The sequence below is a fragment of the Zalophus californianus genome, chromosome 8 (genome assembly GCF_009762305.2).
Source record: "Zalophus californianus isolate mZalCal1 chromosome 8, mZalCal1.pri.v2, whole genome shotgun sequence".
NCBI lineage: Eukaryota > Metazoa > Chordata > Mammalia > Carnivora > Otariidae > Zalophus > Zalophus californianus.
Genome location: NC_045602.1, coordinates 42,706,453 through 42,724,542, shown reverse-complemented (window position 1 = coordinate 42,724,542; position 18,090 = coordinate 42,706,453). Strand labels below are relative to the sequence as shown.

Genomic DNA, 18,090 nt, shown 5'->3' with positions numbered 1-18,090 from the left:
TATCAGTGACCATCTCCAAACCACTAGGTTAACCACGGTTACGGTGAAGACAGTGATGGCCTAGTAGGGAAACAATAATAAGTGTAGTTAACAATGAATAACAACTTCGAGAAGAAAGATTTATGAAAATAAGTATAAGAGTTAGGAAGAATTTAAAGGGAATAAGTGAAATATTAGGAGGAGATACTTTCATTTTTATGAAAAATTGAGACAAAATAGACCAAAATCTTAAGAATTAATTTCTGCATTTATTGGAAAAGGAGTTGAGAAAAACATAGGAGTATTAGTGAGCTGTGTCCAACTGTTGCAGTGCATTCTGTCCTGCCACAAGTTGTGAGAGAATTCAACAAATACCCCTAGGTACAAATAGAGAATTTTCCTTTAATTATGCTGAAAATGTAGCTTAAGTAAATACTACTCACAATTTCACATATCTGGAGACTCCAGGTTAGTTTGCATCTTTTGAGCCAAAGGACTGAAGTTGAATTAATCTCTACTTGTGAATTAACAGGAACAAAAACCTCTGGTAAGACTATTTTAGAAGTATTAATAAAAGAATGGAAGAACAGATTTCTTTATTTTCCATCTCTGTGATCTGTCATATTCCAAGCCAGTATAAGATGATATTTCTATGCATTTGTCCTCTGATTTAGTTATTAGCTTTGATTTTTGTAGTTTAGAAATGTGATTATATTTGTCTTTGAAGTTCATATTTCATGTCTTGAGATATGTTGCCATATGTTTTTTTCCTGCCTACCCAAAATTGATTTCAACTTCTTAAAATCATGAATTATGCCTTTGACTTTGGTAACAACCAAGTACAAGGTGCAAGACTCCTTACAAAAAGGATTCTCAATAACAATGCATCATTAAAGCTGATTAGCTCAGCTGGAACAAAACATACATAGGCACAAACTAGATCTGCTTCTTTTGCTAATGTTTCTAAATCTTGCAGGTGAACAACCTAACCCCATAGTTTCATAAGGACACTATGCTAATGATGGTAAATTCAATAGATTATTTATTCGTCATGATTAGCACAAATTCTACTAGTAAGGTAAACATAAATAGCCATTTGAAGTTAAACATAAATAAAATGATATTTAAATATTAATAGTTCAAGTACACAATTCATTTGGTAAAGATGACTAAATTAATAAAGGAAACAAGTATATATGAGATAATTAGGGTGAATCTCCTGGTATACACTGCACTTAATTAATTATGCAAAGAGGATATTAATCCACATACTCTATCATATATATCTAAAGGTATTAATGTGAAATATATGAAGCTATCAAAAATATTTCATTAAATTTGTGAACAGGAGGCAGGTATATATAACTGTATGTTTTATCTTTGATCAACCAAAGAAACAAAGCATTAAACAAAAATCAGTATGTTTCAGATGGAACACATATATCTCCTCTCAGCCCTACATCCTGTTCAGAAGCATCGTCTGCTGACACCTCTCCAATATCAGGGTATTAATCTAAATACCACAGCAAAAAATATGTAAATTTTAAAACCAAATCTCAAAGCCATGTGTGTTTCTTGGATATTCACTGCATTGTTCACCATGCATTATTGGTGTTTGGGTACCTAAGTTGTAGATGGTTTCTTTTGTCCATACTCTACACATCAAAATGATATAATCATTAAAGAGGATACCCAGATGAGTAAGATCAAAGAAATGTAGTTTAGAAATCCTGCTTTGAGTTTATGGTTTAGATCTATATGCAAAAATTGGGATGGATGGAACAAGAAAGAACATACAGTTAACAACTCAGTAAAAAGGAAAGGTATCCTGATGTACAATACACAGAACAGTTAAAGCAGTTCTACAAAGGCTTCGATCAGACTCTTGTCACCTCTACATGCCATCTTCAGTGGGAAGTGGCCTTTGTCCTCATGGTGTGAGGTGATGGCAAGAGCTCCGTCTGTAACATCTTCACTCCAGGCTGCAGGTTGGAGAAAGGGAGTAAGATTTCTGTGATTCATTACTTCCAAGAGAATTCCTAGAATACTCAAAGATCTCTATAAGTAACAATTTCCTTTTAAAAATTATCATATGACTGGTTTTTTGCTTAATATTTATATTGACATTTCTAGTTCTCTAAAGCTAAAAAAAATCACTTATTTAACTAAGGAGAGTATCATTAGAAATTCCTTTTTCTCTCACATTCGTGGAGTTAAAATAAACCTGAGACTCTATTATACTACTGATTGATAGATTCTATCTCATTAAATGAGTTCTTTGTATAAAGTATTTCAAAAATAATTAGTAAACTGAGCACTTACTTTTGTTCTAAATTCTTTTTCTGACTGAATAGGATAAAATAACACCAGCAATATCAAATGGGTGGTAAAAACTCTCTAAAAGGCCATCAGAGCACCTTATTTCTCCAGTTAAGATAGTCTCACATTTTTATGTTTTAATCTTACCCCTGATACAGAAAGAACCCTTGTCACTGCTTTGAATCTATGAGACAATGGTTGAATAAATGGCATTTGGCTTTTTTATATCAGTAAAACTTATACACATTGAGGGAGGTAAAGGTTACAAGAAACATGGTGGTTACAATCGAGCAAGATTGTAAAACAGGTAATCAAAGGGATGGTTTGTGGGTCACCTATAAAATTGGCAATCACTGAGAAGGATGCAAAATGGAAAATTTAGTAAAGAATCAAATATAGTAAAAATTACATGTTTGAAGATCCAGATCTAGATCTAGATCCAGATCCAGAAAGGTATTTATTGTATTACAGGATCTAAAAACAACAACAACAAAAATGTGGATCTAGCCTAGAAAATAAGTGAGCAAGTGATACGAGATGTGTGAGAAAGGATTGACTTGGCTGGCCAAAGTAACAATTCTATATGTTATCTTGAGTACACAGAGATGCCATGAAAAATTTTCAGAAAATAAATGGTAAGAGTACTTCTGCCTTTTTACAAAATCTTACTTGTCATAGTAAGATGAAAATATTAGACAAATGCATATGTAAAGCAGGAGAGCCATTAGAAATATATTATAATAGTTCAGCTAGATAACACAAGTAGCACTGGCATTGTTGGAAGTCAGGGGTCAGATGGAAAAGAGACTCAGACAGAATCACAGGCCTTGGGGCGCCTGGGTGGCTCAGTCATTAAGCGTCTGCCTTTGGCTCAGGTCACAGTCCCAGGGTCCTGGGATCGAGCCCTGTGTCGGGCTCCCTGCTCAGAGGGAAGCCTGCATCTCCCTCTCCCACTCCCCCTGCTTGTGTTCCCTCTTTCTCTATGTCTCTCTCTGTCAAATAAATAAATAAAATCTTAAAAAAAAAAAAAAAGAATCATAGGCCTTAGTAAGTAAATGCACTTGGATGTAGGGAGATGTCAGTCACATTCTCGGCTTCAACAACTGTCTTTCTCTCCACTGAAGCTCTTGCTATCATCTTGCTGATTTTATTTATTTAAGATTTACTAATTTATGGGGCACGTGGGTGGCTCAGTCATTAAGCATCTGCCTTCGGCTCAGGTCATGATCCCAGGGTCCTGAGATCAAGCCCCACATTGGGCTCCCTGCTCAGCAGGAAGCCTGTTTGTCACACTCCCACTCCCCCTTGCTTATGTTCCCTCTCTTGCTGTCTCTCTCTCTGTAAAAAATTTAAGTAATCTTAAAAAAAAAAAGATTTACTAATTTATTTGAGAGAGAGAGCAGTGGCAGGGGCAGAGGGAGAAGGAGGGAGAGAATCCTCAGGCAGACTCCTCTCTGAGCATGGAGCCTGACATGGGGCTCAATCCCAAGACCCCGAGATCATGACCTGAGCTGAAATCAGGAGTTGGCCATTTAACAGATTGAACCACCCAGGTGCCCCATCTTGCTAATTTTAATATCTACATGGGAAATTCATCCAAAACCCTAGATCCTGAATAGCTTACCTCATTTCCAATGAACTTCTCTTGGTTTCAGCAAAGAACTCCCAGTTACACCCTAGACTTTGACATTCACATCAAACTAATCAAAATGCAAAGTTATGTGGTTCCAGAGTCCACTGTATGCAGGCCACATCTCATAGTTATCCTCTCCATGAAGACTTCTAGTTATCAACAGACATAGTTATCCTTTATACATTAACTTCTTCTGTCTTATATTTTTCATACCTGGTCCATCTGGTTCACCATGTCAATAATTCTCTAATCTCTATCTTTTTTTTTTTTTTTTTTTGGTTTTTTGAGAGACAGAGTACACACAAGGGCAGGCAGGGGAGGGGGTAAGGGCAGAGGTAGACAGAGAAGATCATAAGCTGGGCATGGAGCCCAAGGTGGGGTTCCATCTCACAACCCTGAGATCATGACCTGAGCCAAAACCAAGAGCTGGATGCTTAACCAACTGAGCCACCCAGGTGCTCCTCTAATCAATGTTTATAACTTCCTTGCCACTATGTTAATTCCTTGTCCTCTTCTAGCATTCTGGTTGCACCCAGTTATTACTTATTCATACTTTGGTTGGGTTTTGATGTTCCTTTAGGTCTTTATGAGTTTATTGCCACTTCAGGCTTGATTTCCTATTTCAAGTAGACATTAACATTATCCAGAAAGCACTCCATATTTTAGTTTGTTTTAGAGTAGAATGAGACATTTATAGTATTGAGGGAAAAACAAAACAAGTAAACAAACAAAAAACCTAGAATTTTGTACTCTGTGAAGTTATCCTTCAAAAGTAAAGGAGAAAAAAAAGACTTTTTTTACACAGACAAAATTGAGGGAATTTGTTGCTAGTAGACATGCTTTGCAAGAAATGTTAAAAAGTTCCTCAAAGAGAAGGAAAATAATATAGGTCAGATACTCAAGCCTATACCAAAAAGAAGGAAGAACATTGGAAAACGAACAAGTGAGGGTAAAATAAGAACATTAATTTTTCTTATTCTTAATTGATCTAACATAAAATTTGTTCACAATAATAACAACAATGTATTTATTTGTACATGTTTATATATCCTTGTATATGTAAGCTTGCGTATGCTTATGGATAATTGAAATGAATGACGTCAATGATACAAGGGACAGAAGGAAAGAATTAAAATCCTTTGTTATTATCAGGTACCTACAGTGTTATCTGAAAGTGTACTTGGGTTGTTTGTAAATATATATTTCAAACTTTAGGGAAAACACTCAGAAAGTTTTAAAAAAAGGAAGTACAATTGCTAAACTAAGAAAGGAGAGAAAAACAAATCATATACAAGTATCAAAATCACAAAAGAGTGGAAAAAAATAGGAACAAAAAAAGAGTGCTAGGAATACAAAACAGTAACAAATATGGTACATATTAGTCCAAGTATATAAATAATCACTTTGAATTATAATGGTCTGAATGCACTAATTAAAACAGAGATTGCTAGAATGGATTAAAAAATATCTGTTGTCTACAAGAAACAGAATTTAAATATAAAAACACATAAATTCAAAGTAAATGCATGGATAAAGATATTCCATGCTAACAATTTTTTTTCTAAAATGCTAGAGTAACTATATTAACCTCAAATAGAACTTAATTCAGAATTCTTAATATGTATGTGCCTAACAATACAACATCAAAGGAGCTGAGGCAAAAATAAAACTGCAAAGAGAAATTGGTCAATCTACTCTCTGGTTTAGAGACTTCAACACCTCTCTATTATAAATGGACAGATCTAGCAGGCAGAAAATCAGTAAGGACACAATTGAACCCAACACCATTAGTCAACTGGATATAATTGACATCTATGGACTACTTCACCCAACAGTAACAAAATACACAGTCTTCTCAGGTTCACATGGAACATTTACCAATATAGACCTAATTCTGGGTCATCAAAAACACATCAATAAAACACCAATTTAAAGATATATATGCACCCAATATTTACTGCAGGATTCTTTACAATAGCCAAGAAATGGAAGCAACCGAAGTGTACATCAATAGATGAATGGATAAAGAAAATGTGGTGTGTATACACCATGGAATATTCCTCAGGAATAAAAAAAGAATGAAATGTTTCCATTTGCAAAAACATACTTAGACCTAGAGGGTATTATGCTAAGTGATATAGGTCAGGCAAAGACAAATACCATATGATTTCACTTCTATCTGGAATTGAAAAAACAAAATAAATGAATAAACCAAACAAAATAGAAACAGAGTCGTTGGGGAAGGGTTGGGGGCAGGCAAAATAGGTGAAAGGGATTAAGAAGTACAAATTTACAATTATAAATAAGTCATGGGGGTATAATGCATACCATAGGGAATATATATAGTCAGTAATGTAATGACTTGGAAACTTAGATGGTAACTAGACTTATTGTGGGGAGCATTTCATAATGTATAAAAATATTGAATCACTATGATCTGCACCTGAAACTAATAAGATTTGTATGTCAATTATACTTTGATTTAAAAAAACTCAATAAATTTAAAATAAAAGAAATCATACAATACCTACTCTCAGACCACAATGGATTTAATTATAAATTAATATCAGAATGATGCAGAAAAGTTCCAAAATAATTTGAGATTAAATAACATACTTCAAAATAACACATGGTTAAAGAAAAAATATCTCAAGAGCAATTAAAATATTTTTAACTAAATGTAAATTTAGTTACTTGATTTTTTCAATAGATGCATTAAAAATGCATTTGATAAAATTGAACATGCATTCTTGATTTTAAAAATCTCAGCAAACTAGGAATAGAATGGAGTTTCTTCAGCTTGAAGAAGACATTTGCAAAGAATCTATAGATGACATCATACTTAGTGAGAAATTCAACGTTTTCTCACTAAGATCAGAAACAAGGAAAGATATCCCTTCTCACCACTTGTTTTCAACATCGTACTGGAAGTCCAATATAATGCCATAAGACAAGACAAGGACTACAGATTGGGAAGGAAGAAATAAAACTGTATTTGTTCTCAGATGATATAATTGTCTATATAAGAAATGTTGATTCCATTGGAAATTTCCCCTTTCTTACCTTCTTTATGTCTTTCAACGTAGCGGTTAGAAGCAATATTTTACTAGAGTATTATATTTGCAATAAATATTAAGAGAGAATAAAGTGTTTCTTCTGGGTAGGACACAGTTAGCCAAACTTCCTTATTTTCTATCTGGTGAAACAGGCCTAGAGAGGAAAGTGACAAATCCATCTATTTATGAGGCTGGCCCTAAGGGACCATGCGGAGAGAAACCAGAGAAGTAATTTTTCTTGCAATACATTTAGTAACCATGGAATATTATTATATCATTTTCCTCCATGCAAGTTATCCACTTGTCAAATGGACACCTTTGTCATAGCACCCAAAGGAGAAAGCCCATTTTTTGCTGTGGAATTTTGACATTTCTTAGGTCTTTAATTTCACTTAAAACAATCTACAGATATTAATCTACTTTCCAATTTCTTGAAGGTTCGTTCTGAGGTGAGATAGTTCTTTCTCTGGGAAGACAGCATACTTGTGAGGAAAAAAAAATACATTCGATAACCAAAACACAGGGGTGACAGTCTACTTGTAAGAGTAGATAAACACAAGGGCTTAGAGACTTAATGATCTTGTTAATTCTCTCCCCTCCATTTGCTCTGATTACTTTATGCTTATTTTAATCTAATCATAAAGTCCATGATTATGTACACTATTCAATTTTTTTAGACAATGAGGCAAAACCTAAATACATATGTATTGATTAAGAGATTTGTTATCCTTATCTGATGATTGACATTGTAGACAATGATAAAATACAGAAGAATTTAAGATTATTCAGAGGGTGGTAAGATTAGCTACTTTTCTGTTTACCTGAATGGAGTGGATATTGGTCTCCTTTGGTTTCTAAGTTCCTTGAGAAGGCAAATAGTGGAGTATACAGACAGAAGAACCAGAAACATGGAGTTTTTAAGTAGACTCACAGCCATTCAGGACTATGCTTTGTCTCTGAAATCTCACAGCTTTCTATGCCATTTATGAAGGTTTCCAAATATGGAAGGGTTGAATCCAATTACAGAATAAATTCAGATATTGATGAACATGCTGTTGGGTTGAGAAGAGAGGCCCAGGTCCACAGTAAATCCTTTGAAGCTAGTTGTGAAAACTAAAGTACAGGCAGACATTCCTCCATCCAAATATGAGTTGTTTCCTTACCAGATGACAGATAATCAAATACCAATCACTCCTTTAGTTTGCAAACAATGTAAACTAATTTGGGTCAATATAATTTTGGTTATTTACACATTTATTTAGTCACAAAAGGGCAGAGTAATAACCTATATTCTGTTATCAGCACTGAGCTGACAAAAATGAAATAGTCCCAAGTGTTTGGGGAAAGTTGGTAAAAAGTTGAAATGTGGGGAGATATGCTACCAGGCAGATGGGTTTCTGTGACAGAATATTGCTTGAATGTGTATAGGTCACACAACAAGCATGGAGATGTGTCTGTGATTGATAGATGAGCAAAAGAGGAAGGGAAAGAGACTGAAGAAATTGCAGGAATCTCATTTCCTCTTCTCACCTTCTCTGCTTCCTCCTCAAGCAGTCAGTCCCTCAGTGGAGGAGCAAATGAAGAAATATGTTTGAGAGCTTCATGTGTTATATTTGTATGTATTATAATGTCTTAGATATTATAATGAATACACTAGGGAAGAACATTGTTATGGCCCGCTATTAGTTTGAAATCTATCAACACTAGTAAGAGAATATATAAATGAAACAGAGTATATAGATGAAACAGGCAGAAGACTGTGTGAATGGTGGAAATAAAGAGCATACAGATTTAACTTGTAGAATAAGGCCTCCCTCTACCCCTACAAGGCCACACTAGACATACCAGTACTGCACCTCTGCTTATAAATACTGGTTGTGAAAAACGTACACTGAATGTTTTGATCTAATTTAGATTAGATTTTTAATAATCATGTTTCAAATATAATGCTATATTTAAGCAGCTCAGTTATCAATCAGTGATAAAAGAGACAAGTCTTGGGGAACACTGTAGATGGTGCTAGGGTCCAAATACATGTGTTGCTCTCCTTTCACCTAATTCATATATTGAAGCCTATGCTTCAAAGTGATTGTTTTTAGGAGTGGGGCCTTTTTAGGTAATTACAGTTAGATTAGGTCATGAAGGTGGGGTCCTCATCATGGGATTAATGCCCTTAAAAGAAGAAGGGGGCAGAAGAGCTCACTCTCTCCAGAGCAGGGAAAGAGGAAAGGCCATGTGAGCATGTGGATGGAAACTGACCATCTACCAGCCAGGAAGCTGGCTCTCACTAGTCACTGAATCGGCCAGCACCTTAATGGTGTACAGCCTCCAGAACTGTAACAAATAAATGGTTTTTGCAGTTACTCAGGCTGTGGTAGCTTGTTACAGCTGTCCAAACTGACTAAATAAATGGACTTTGGAAAACAGAAACAAATTAACATGCAGTTTTTTATTTGTTCCATTACCTCTCCATCATCTAGGGTTTAACATCCTGTTCATCCTCAGTATTTCTTCTTTTAAAGCTTTTATTTATTTATTTGAGAGAGAGAGAGATGGGGGGAGGGGGCACAAGGACCAAGGGAGAAGATCTCAAGCAGACTCTGTGAATGCGGAGCCTGACACCGGGCTCAGACTCAGGACCTTGAGATCATAACCTGGGCTGATACCAAGAGTTGTATGCTTAACCAACTGAGCCACCCAGGCACCCCCATCCTCAATATTTAGTATGGACAGAATACACAGAAAATTTTGTGTTAGTGATATTGTGAGGGGAAATGGTGTGGCAGCATTAAAGTAAACTTTGAAGAATGTATGGAATCGTAATTAAAGCATAAGGGCAGAAATAGAATTAAAATAATGTACATTAAAATAAATTGGGCTCTGAACATTTACAAATAAGAACTGAAACATTAGTTGGGGATATAGCCACAAAAACTGATACATTATAAAATATAAAGAGATAATTAGGAATAATAACATCGTTCATTCAGGATGGTGGCTACCATTTTTTTTTCTTTTAGCTGAATGGTCTCTTGATAATTTTTTACAGATACAAAAAAATCACCAAAATACAAACAGTTGTAATTTCTAGATGGTAATATATGAAGCACATTTTCATTTTCTATTTATATTCTTCAGTGTTAAAAAAATCTAAAATTTTGATCTCATATTTTAATAATTAGAAATGAATAAATCACTTAATCAGGCTTTTAGTCTGATCACACATCTAGGTTTTCTGCTTTCAGGATCACCTTTCATCCCATACATCAAAGTAATTTAGGTTTGAATAGTTCTTAGATATCTGCAATTTGTCTTATTGCTTCCTTGAGGGTAGAGGCAAAGACAATGCTTTATTCTTGCTTGTATTCTCTGCGGTCAACATTCACTAACTGATAAATACAGGAATGAATAATTACATATATTGATGCTTTCATTTCCCTAATCCAAAAGCCTGAATTTATTTCACACTGCTCCCAGATTATAAAGTCCATACTTTCCAAAGACCATATATTTTCTTGCTAGATATCCACTCTCTGGTTAAACTTAAATTTTATTCAGGTAATGGTGATCAGTTCGTACTCTGGTACATTTGTATTTTAATCCTGTTGGGAACATTCTACAAGATAGTGATGCTAGCCTGTCTCAAAAGATGTTATGGAATCTTCTCAAAATATAAATTCTTACACACAAAATCCCATCCCAATACAGTCCCAACACTGGAAAGACAGTCCCAAAAAGGAAACTTGTTTCTAGGTATGGAAAACCAATATATATACTAAGTTGTTCCTAGTTTGTAAGACATAGGAAGAGAAGAAATTTTTAGCTAAAGCATGTATCTGACGATTCAGAAAAGCTAAAATCTAGGCTCAATGCAGGGATTTATATATGTGGTCCTCTGTCTTTCACCTTCAGCAAAGCTGGCTTTGTTTTCCTTCCAAATGTGTTCAAGGAACCAAGCAGCAGATTTCATCAGGCAGCTTCCAACCTCCTGGTGGCAACTCATTATTCACGTGCAAGCCTGTCTAAGACAGATGTCCATAGCCATAGCATAAGAAGCTGCCCAAATCTGACATTTGGCTATTTCCATAATTTTCCCCAAAAATGCATTTTAAAGTTGATTTCTGACTTTATAAGAATAATAAAGCCCTTCACTGAATACATTTTTCTTTCTTTTACTTCTTCAAATTTCAGTCTGTAAAATAGGGGAACAACAGGACTTAACTGCTTACTATGGAAATAATAAATGTGTACAAGTTGGTATGGGCCAGGAAAAGTAGTCAAGACTAGCTATCATAAACATACATTCCCTCCTTTTATGTTTTCCTGAATCTCAAGATTCCTTGTCTTTTTCCTAAAAATCATTACGTGTCCTCAGGTGTCTTGCCTAACTAGCCAACTCACTCATTGTCCTACCCTCCATAAGAACATGCCCATTCCTAAAATTATTCCACCTCCCAAAACTATAATTTTTTTTTATTAGTTTAGGTTTTAGCCATTTTTTTGGAGAACAATATTTAATCAGTACTGAACTAACATCTCAACAATTAATTTGTAACCTGTTTTAGGAACATCTACATGTCTAAGGGAAAAAAGTTATGTGATATACAAAGATCTATTAAAATATTAGACTTTTGGGGGGCGCCTGGGTGGCTCAGTTGGTTGAGCATCCGACTCTTGGTTTTGGCTCAGGTTTGCACTCAGCGGGGAGTCTACTAGAGATTCTCTCTCTCCTTCTCCCTCTACCAGTCTCCACTGCACTCTCTCAAATAAATAAATACATTTTTAAAAAAATAATAAAATGTTAGGTATTTTCACATAGCAGTATACATTCTAGAAATCTGGTAAATGAAATATTTATATATTTTTTAGGTTCATGCAAGTATAAATAAATAAATAAATAAATATTTCAGGACTGTTTATAATATTGAAATAAAACACATAATTGCCCAGGAATAACTAAATAGATTTCAACACGTAGTACAATGTACAATTATACAAAATTATGTAGAATTATGTAGCAGTTAACAATTATGCTTATTAATAGTTTGGATGTTCATTAAAAATTAACATTTCGGGGCGCCTGGGTGGCTCAGTTGGTTAAGCGACTGCCTTCGGCTCAGGTCATGATCCTGGAGTCCCAGAATCGAGTCCCACATCGGGCTCCCTGCTCAGCAGGGAGTCTGCTTCTCCCTCTGACCCTCTTCCCTCTCGTGCTCTCTATCTCTCATTCTCTCTCTCTCAAATAAATAAATAAAATCTTTAAAAAAAAATTAACATTTCATCTTCAGGATGCTAAAATATATTAATAAGCTTATAAATAAATATAACCCTTCATATATGTATTTATATGAGACGTAGAAAATTTATAATTCCATAAATAGTAATAATATATTCTGTGAGTATGGATTATTTTTCATACTGATACTAAACCCACTTTCCAACTTTTTTTCAGGAAAATGTATATTCTCATTATATGCTATAATAGAATTTTATTTTCCAAAAAAGCAGCATATATTATAATAGAAAGTGAGTACAATGTGGAAAATAATATGCATATATATCCATAAGATTTTAGCAAATATGTTTTTGTATATTCTATAAAAAGATACATCAAAAGGTAATTATAACAAAAAAAGAACATAATGAATGCTATTTTATAACCAGCTTTATTAATTTGATAGTTTAGTAAAATTTCCTGCATTTCCTTAACACTTACACCCCAGAGACTTAGGTAATTTATATATTAAAGTCTGAACACTACCAGACTAGTAGATTTCCAATAAACATTTGTTGATTTAAAAAAAAAAGAAAAAGAAAGGAAAGGTTTCTCTAGGAATAAATTCTCAAAGAGGGGTTGACAAGCCAAAGGACATGCTTTTAGGGCTAACTTTTAGGGCTCTTGTTTTATGTTGCACTCTTTTCACTAGAAATATTAAATAATATTTGGGTTAGCCACAGCCGAAAGTTCCCTCTTGTCTGACCAAGTGCAAACACTAGATGATACCATAACAACAGCCACAGAAACAAAAGAAACAATAATCATGGTAATTTTTTTTAACTTGACATAAATGCTAGTTACTTATTGGTTTAAGTTATATTTGTTTTATTAGTTATAAATATGGGTATTTTTTCACTTGTATATTACCCCTATTTTTTATTTAGTGAATTTCCTTCTATCGCTTACTAATTTTATATTAGAGTTTACATTTTTCATACTAATTTTAAATATTTTTTGGTGGATGAGAATGTAGTTTGAGGATAACATTTTTAAAGATAGCCATGCTCATTTGTTTATGTATTGTCTAGGGCTACTTTTGTTCTACAACCATAGAGTAGAGTAGTTATGACAGAACATTATAACCCATAGATGGAAAATGTTGTTCAGCACCTGTCAGATACAAGTTAAATATAAAAGGGAAAAAGTATACACACACACACACACATTATAAAATTATGTTATTTTTCATCTTTAAGTGTTTCATTCAACTTATTCTTTGATATCATATTCTTGTGCTTTAAGTATTTTTTAAACATTTCTTTAGATCTGTTGTGTTGGAAATAAATTCTCTAAATTTTGTCTACGAAGTTTTTTTTTAATTTCACATCATTTTTTTTTATCAAGACTTTATGTTTTTAGAGCAATTTTAATTTTGTAGCAAAATTGAGAGGTAAGTACAGAGATTTCCCCTATATCCCCTGGTGCCATGCATGCATAGATTCCCTACATCATCAATATCCCCTACATAATAGTATGTTTGTTACAAGTAATAAACCTATATTGACACACTGTAATGATCCAAAGTCTAGTTTACATCATGGTTTGCTGTTGGCCTTGTATATTCTGTGGGTTTGCACAAATATATAATGACATGTATGCATCATTATGGTATCATATATTTTTATAGCCCTTAAAATCCTGTGCTCTGCCTCTCTATGCCTCTCTCATCCTCAGACCTGATGTTTTAAATCTTTCTATAGTTATGCCTTTTCCAGAATGTCATAAATTTGGAATCATATAGTATATAGCCTTTTCCAGGTTGGCTTCTTTGACTTAGGAATACGCTTTTAAGTTTCCTCCATATCATTTTATGGGTTTGATAGCTCATTTCTTTTTATTTTATTTTTTTAATATTTTATTTATTTATTTGACAGAGAGTGAGACAGCAAGAGAGGGAACACAAGCAGGAGAGGAAGAAGCAGGCTTCCTGCTGAGCAGAGAGCCCGATGTGGGGCTCGATCCCAGGACCCTAGGATCATGACTTGAGCCGAAGGCAGATGCTTAATGACTGAGCCGCCCAGGCACCCAGCTCATTTCTTTTTAGTGATGAATAATATTTCATCGTTTGGATGTACATACCATTTCCTGACTGAAGGACATCTTGGTTGCTTCCAAGTTTTAACAATTATGAATAAAGCTGCCATGAATGTTTATGTGCAGGTTTTTGTGTTGGCATAAGTTCTCAACTGTTTGGGTAAATACCTAGGAGGGCTGTTGCTGGATCCTATGGTGATAGTGTGTTTAGTTTTGTAAGAAACTGCCAAACTGTCTTCCACAGTGGCTATACCGTTTTGCATTCCCACGAGCACTAAATGGGAGTTTCCATTGCTCCAGATCCTCACCAGCATTTGATGTTAGTGTTCTGGCATTTGGCCATTCTAGTAGGTTGTAGTGATATCTTGTTATTGTGTTAATTTGAATTTCCCTGATAAACTATGTTGTGGAACATCTTTTCGTATGCTGTTTTGCCATGTGTATATCTTACTTAGTGTGGTGTCTGAAGGTCTTTCATCTGTTTAATTTTTTTTTCTTGTTTGGTTTTAAGAGTTCTTTGTATATATTGGACAATAATCTTTTATGAAATTTGGCAAATATTTTCTCCCAGTCTGAGGCGTCTGCTCATTCTCTTGATGTTGTCTTTCATGGAACATAAGTTTTTAAACTTTAATGAAGCCTAGCTAATCAATTTTTTTCAGGGATCATGCCTTTAGTGTTTTATCTAAAAAGTCACCACCAAGGTCATCTAGGTTTTCTCCCGTGTTATACTGAAGGAATTTATACTTCTGTATTTCATATTTAGGTCTGTGGTCCATTTTCGAGTTAGTTTTTGTGGAGAGTGTAAGGTTTGGTTCTAGATTCTTTTTTCTTTTTCTTTTTCTTTTTTTTTTTTGCATGTAGATGTCCAGTTATTCCAGCACCATTAGTTCAAGACTATCTTTGCTCTATTATATTGTTTTTGCTCCTTTGTCAGAGATCAGTTGACCATATTTTGGGGAGTCTATTTCTGGGCTCCCTAGTACATTCCATTGATTTCTTTGTCCATTCTTTCACCAATACCACACACTGTCTTGATTACCAAGGCACTATAATATGTTCTGAAGCATGGTAGTGTCAGTTCTCCAACTTCATTCCTTTCCTTCAATATTATGTTGGCCCTTCAGGCTCTTTTGCCTCTTTATATAAACTTTATCAGTTTGTTGATACTCGCAATATAATTTGCTGGGATTTTTATGGGAATTGCATTGAATCTATAGATCAAGTTGAGAAGAATTGGCATTGTAGTAATATTGAGACTTCCTATTCATAAACATGACATATTTATCAATTTATTTAGTCCTTTAATTTCACTCACCAGAGTCTTGTAGGTTTCTCTATCTTGTACATATTTTGCCAGAATTAAACCTAAGCATTTGCTATTTTTGGCTGTTTATGCAAATGGTATTGTGTCATTAATTTGAATTTACATTTTTCTTGTTCCTGGTACCTAGAAAATCCATTGACTTTTATATATTAACTTTGTATTAAAAATACTTGTAATTTGTCTTAAGATTTATACTTTCATTGATGTGTTATTTAGACGTGTGTTGTTTAATCTCCGTGCATTTTGCGATTTTCCAGCTATCTTTCTCCTACTGATTTCCAGTTTAATTCATTTGTGGGCTGAGAATAAACATTGTATTATTTCTATTATCTTAAATGTGTTAAGGTGTTTTATGGCCCAGAATGTGGTCTATATTGGTAAATGCTCCATATGAACTTGAGAAGAATTTATATTCTTCTGTTGTTGGATGAAGTACTTTATACATGCCAATTATATCCAGTTGATTGATGGTGTTGTTGAGTTCAACTATGTTCTGACGGATTTTCTACCTGCCAGATCTGTCCATGTGTGATAGAGGAGTATTGAATTCTCTAACTTAGATATGGATTCATCTGTTTCTCTTTGAAGTTCCATTAGTTTTTGCGTCATGTGTTTTGATGGGCTACTATTAGAGCATGTACACAGTTGGGACTGTTATGTCTCCCGATAGAATAAACTTTTATCGCTATGTAATGCCTCATCTTTATCCATGATAATATTTTAGCTCTGAATTCTGTTCTATTTGAAATTAATATAGCTACTCTAGTTTATCTTTTTTTTTAAAAAAAAATTAGTATTAGCATAGTGTATCTTTATCCATGCATTTGCTTTTTAATTCATATGGGTCATTATATTTCAATTGGGTTTCTTATAAACACTATATGGCTAGGTCTTATTTTGTGATGGATCCAAAAATCTGTCTTTTAATTGGTACATTTAGGCCATTGACATTCCAAGTGATTATTGATGTAATTGGATGGATATCTACTGTATTTCTTACTGTTTTCTATTTGTTGCCCTTGTTTTCATTGTTATTTTTGTCTTCCATTATTTTTTCTGACTTCTGTGGTTTTAAGTATACATTTTATTATTCCATTATTCTCTCCTTTCTTAGCATGTCACTTATAAATTGATCCTTGAACAATAGGGGGGTTAGAGGTGCCACACCCCCACCCCTCTCCTGCACAATCAAAAATTCACATATAACCTTTGACTCCCCCAAAACAACTACAAATAGTCTGCTATTGACTGGAAACCTAGGTTATGATAACATAAATAGTCCATTAACACATATTTTGTATGTTATATGTATTATATACTATATTCTTACAATAAAGTTAACTAGAAAAAGAAAATGTTTTTAAGGAAATCATAAGGAAGAAAAATACATTTGCAGTACTGTAAAATATCCATGTATAAGTGGACCTGCTCAGTTCAAACCCACGTTGTTCAAGGGTCAACTGTACTTGGTGTTTTTTATTCGTTTTGCTTTTTCTGTTATTGTTGTTAACTCTTTACTGGGGACAGGAAGTAGTTTTTATTGGTAAGTAAAGATCGAGCAGTGCTGATGACTTCAGGAATGCAGGGCCTGCCACTTCTCTAAGGCCGTGAGTAGAAGGTATTTGACCCCACAGCCAACCAAAAGGAGCTGCTTTTCAGCTACCATGTATTCAAATCCATCCATGTTAAATTTGGCAAGTCTTACTTCTTGGAGATGTGGGTCTTCTAGCAGCCAGGTAACTTGAATTTGGCCCTGGATAGGGCCTCAATCCTTGTTTTGTGGTCTGGAACTGATGGATCTGATGACTTGGCCAATGTGGATCCTGGCCACTGTGCCCTGAGGCCAGTGGCACTCCACATACCTGTCTGGGGCCTGGACTGGGGACAACTTCAGACATAAATGTCCAATGGAAAGGTTTATCTCCTCGTTCTTAGGGCAACCTATATGCGCAACAGACTATGTATACTACTGAGGAAGCTGCTGTTTGCAGTCATTACACATCTGGGAAAAGAGCGTGGTTAGCCTAATTGGCTGTAGGTTTTGTTGTTGTTTTTTATTTTTTTTAGTGTTTGTCCTAGAGTTTGCAATATACATTTTACAGACTAATCCAAGTCCACTTTGAAATAATGCAATACACATCATAGGCAGTGTGAGTACTGTATAATAACAAAATAATCCTAACTGCTCCTCCTGTCCCTTGTATCGTTATTGTCATTCATTTCACTTATGCATAAACTTATGTAATCAAACACATTTTTGATATGATAATTAACACACTGTTTTCTGATCACTTAATGATAAGAAAAACAATTTTTCATTTTTATTTTAGCTATTAATTCTTTGACACTATTCCTTTCTTTACATTGATCCAAGTTTCTGAACTACTTATTTTTTTCCTTCTCTAAAGAATTTATTTTAACATTTCTTGCAAGGTGGGTTTACTGGCAAAAAGTTCCCTCAATC

General features: G+C 34.4%; 1 pseudogene; it reads right to left on the bottom strand.

Annotated features, from left to right (window-relative positions):
• Window positions 1-17,541: 17,541 nt before the first annotated feature.
• Window positions 17,542-17,664, bottom strand: LOC113938812 (annotated as a pseudogene).
• Between the last annotated feature and the right edge of the window lie 426 nt (window positions 17,665-18,090).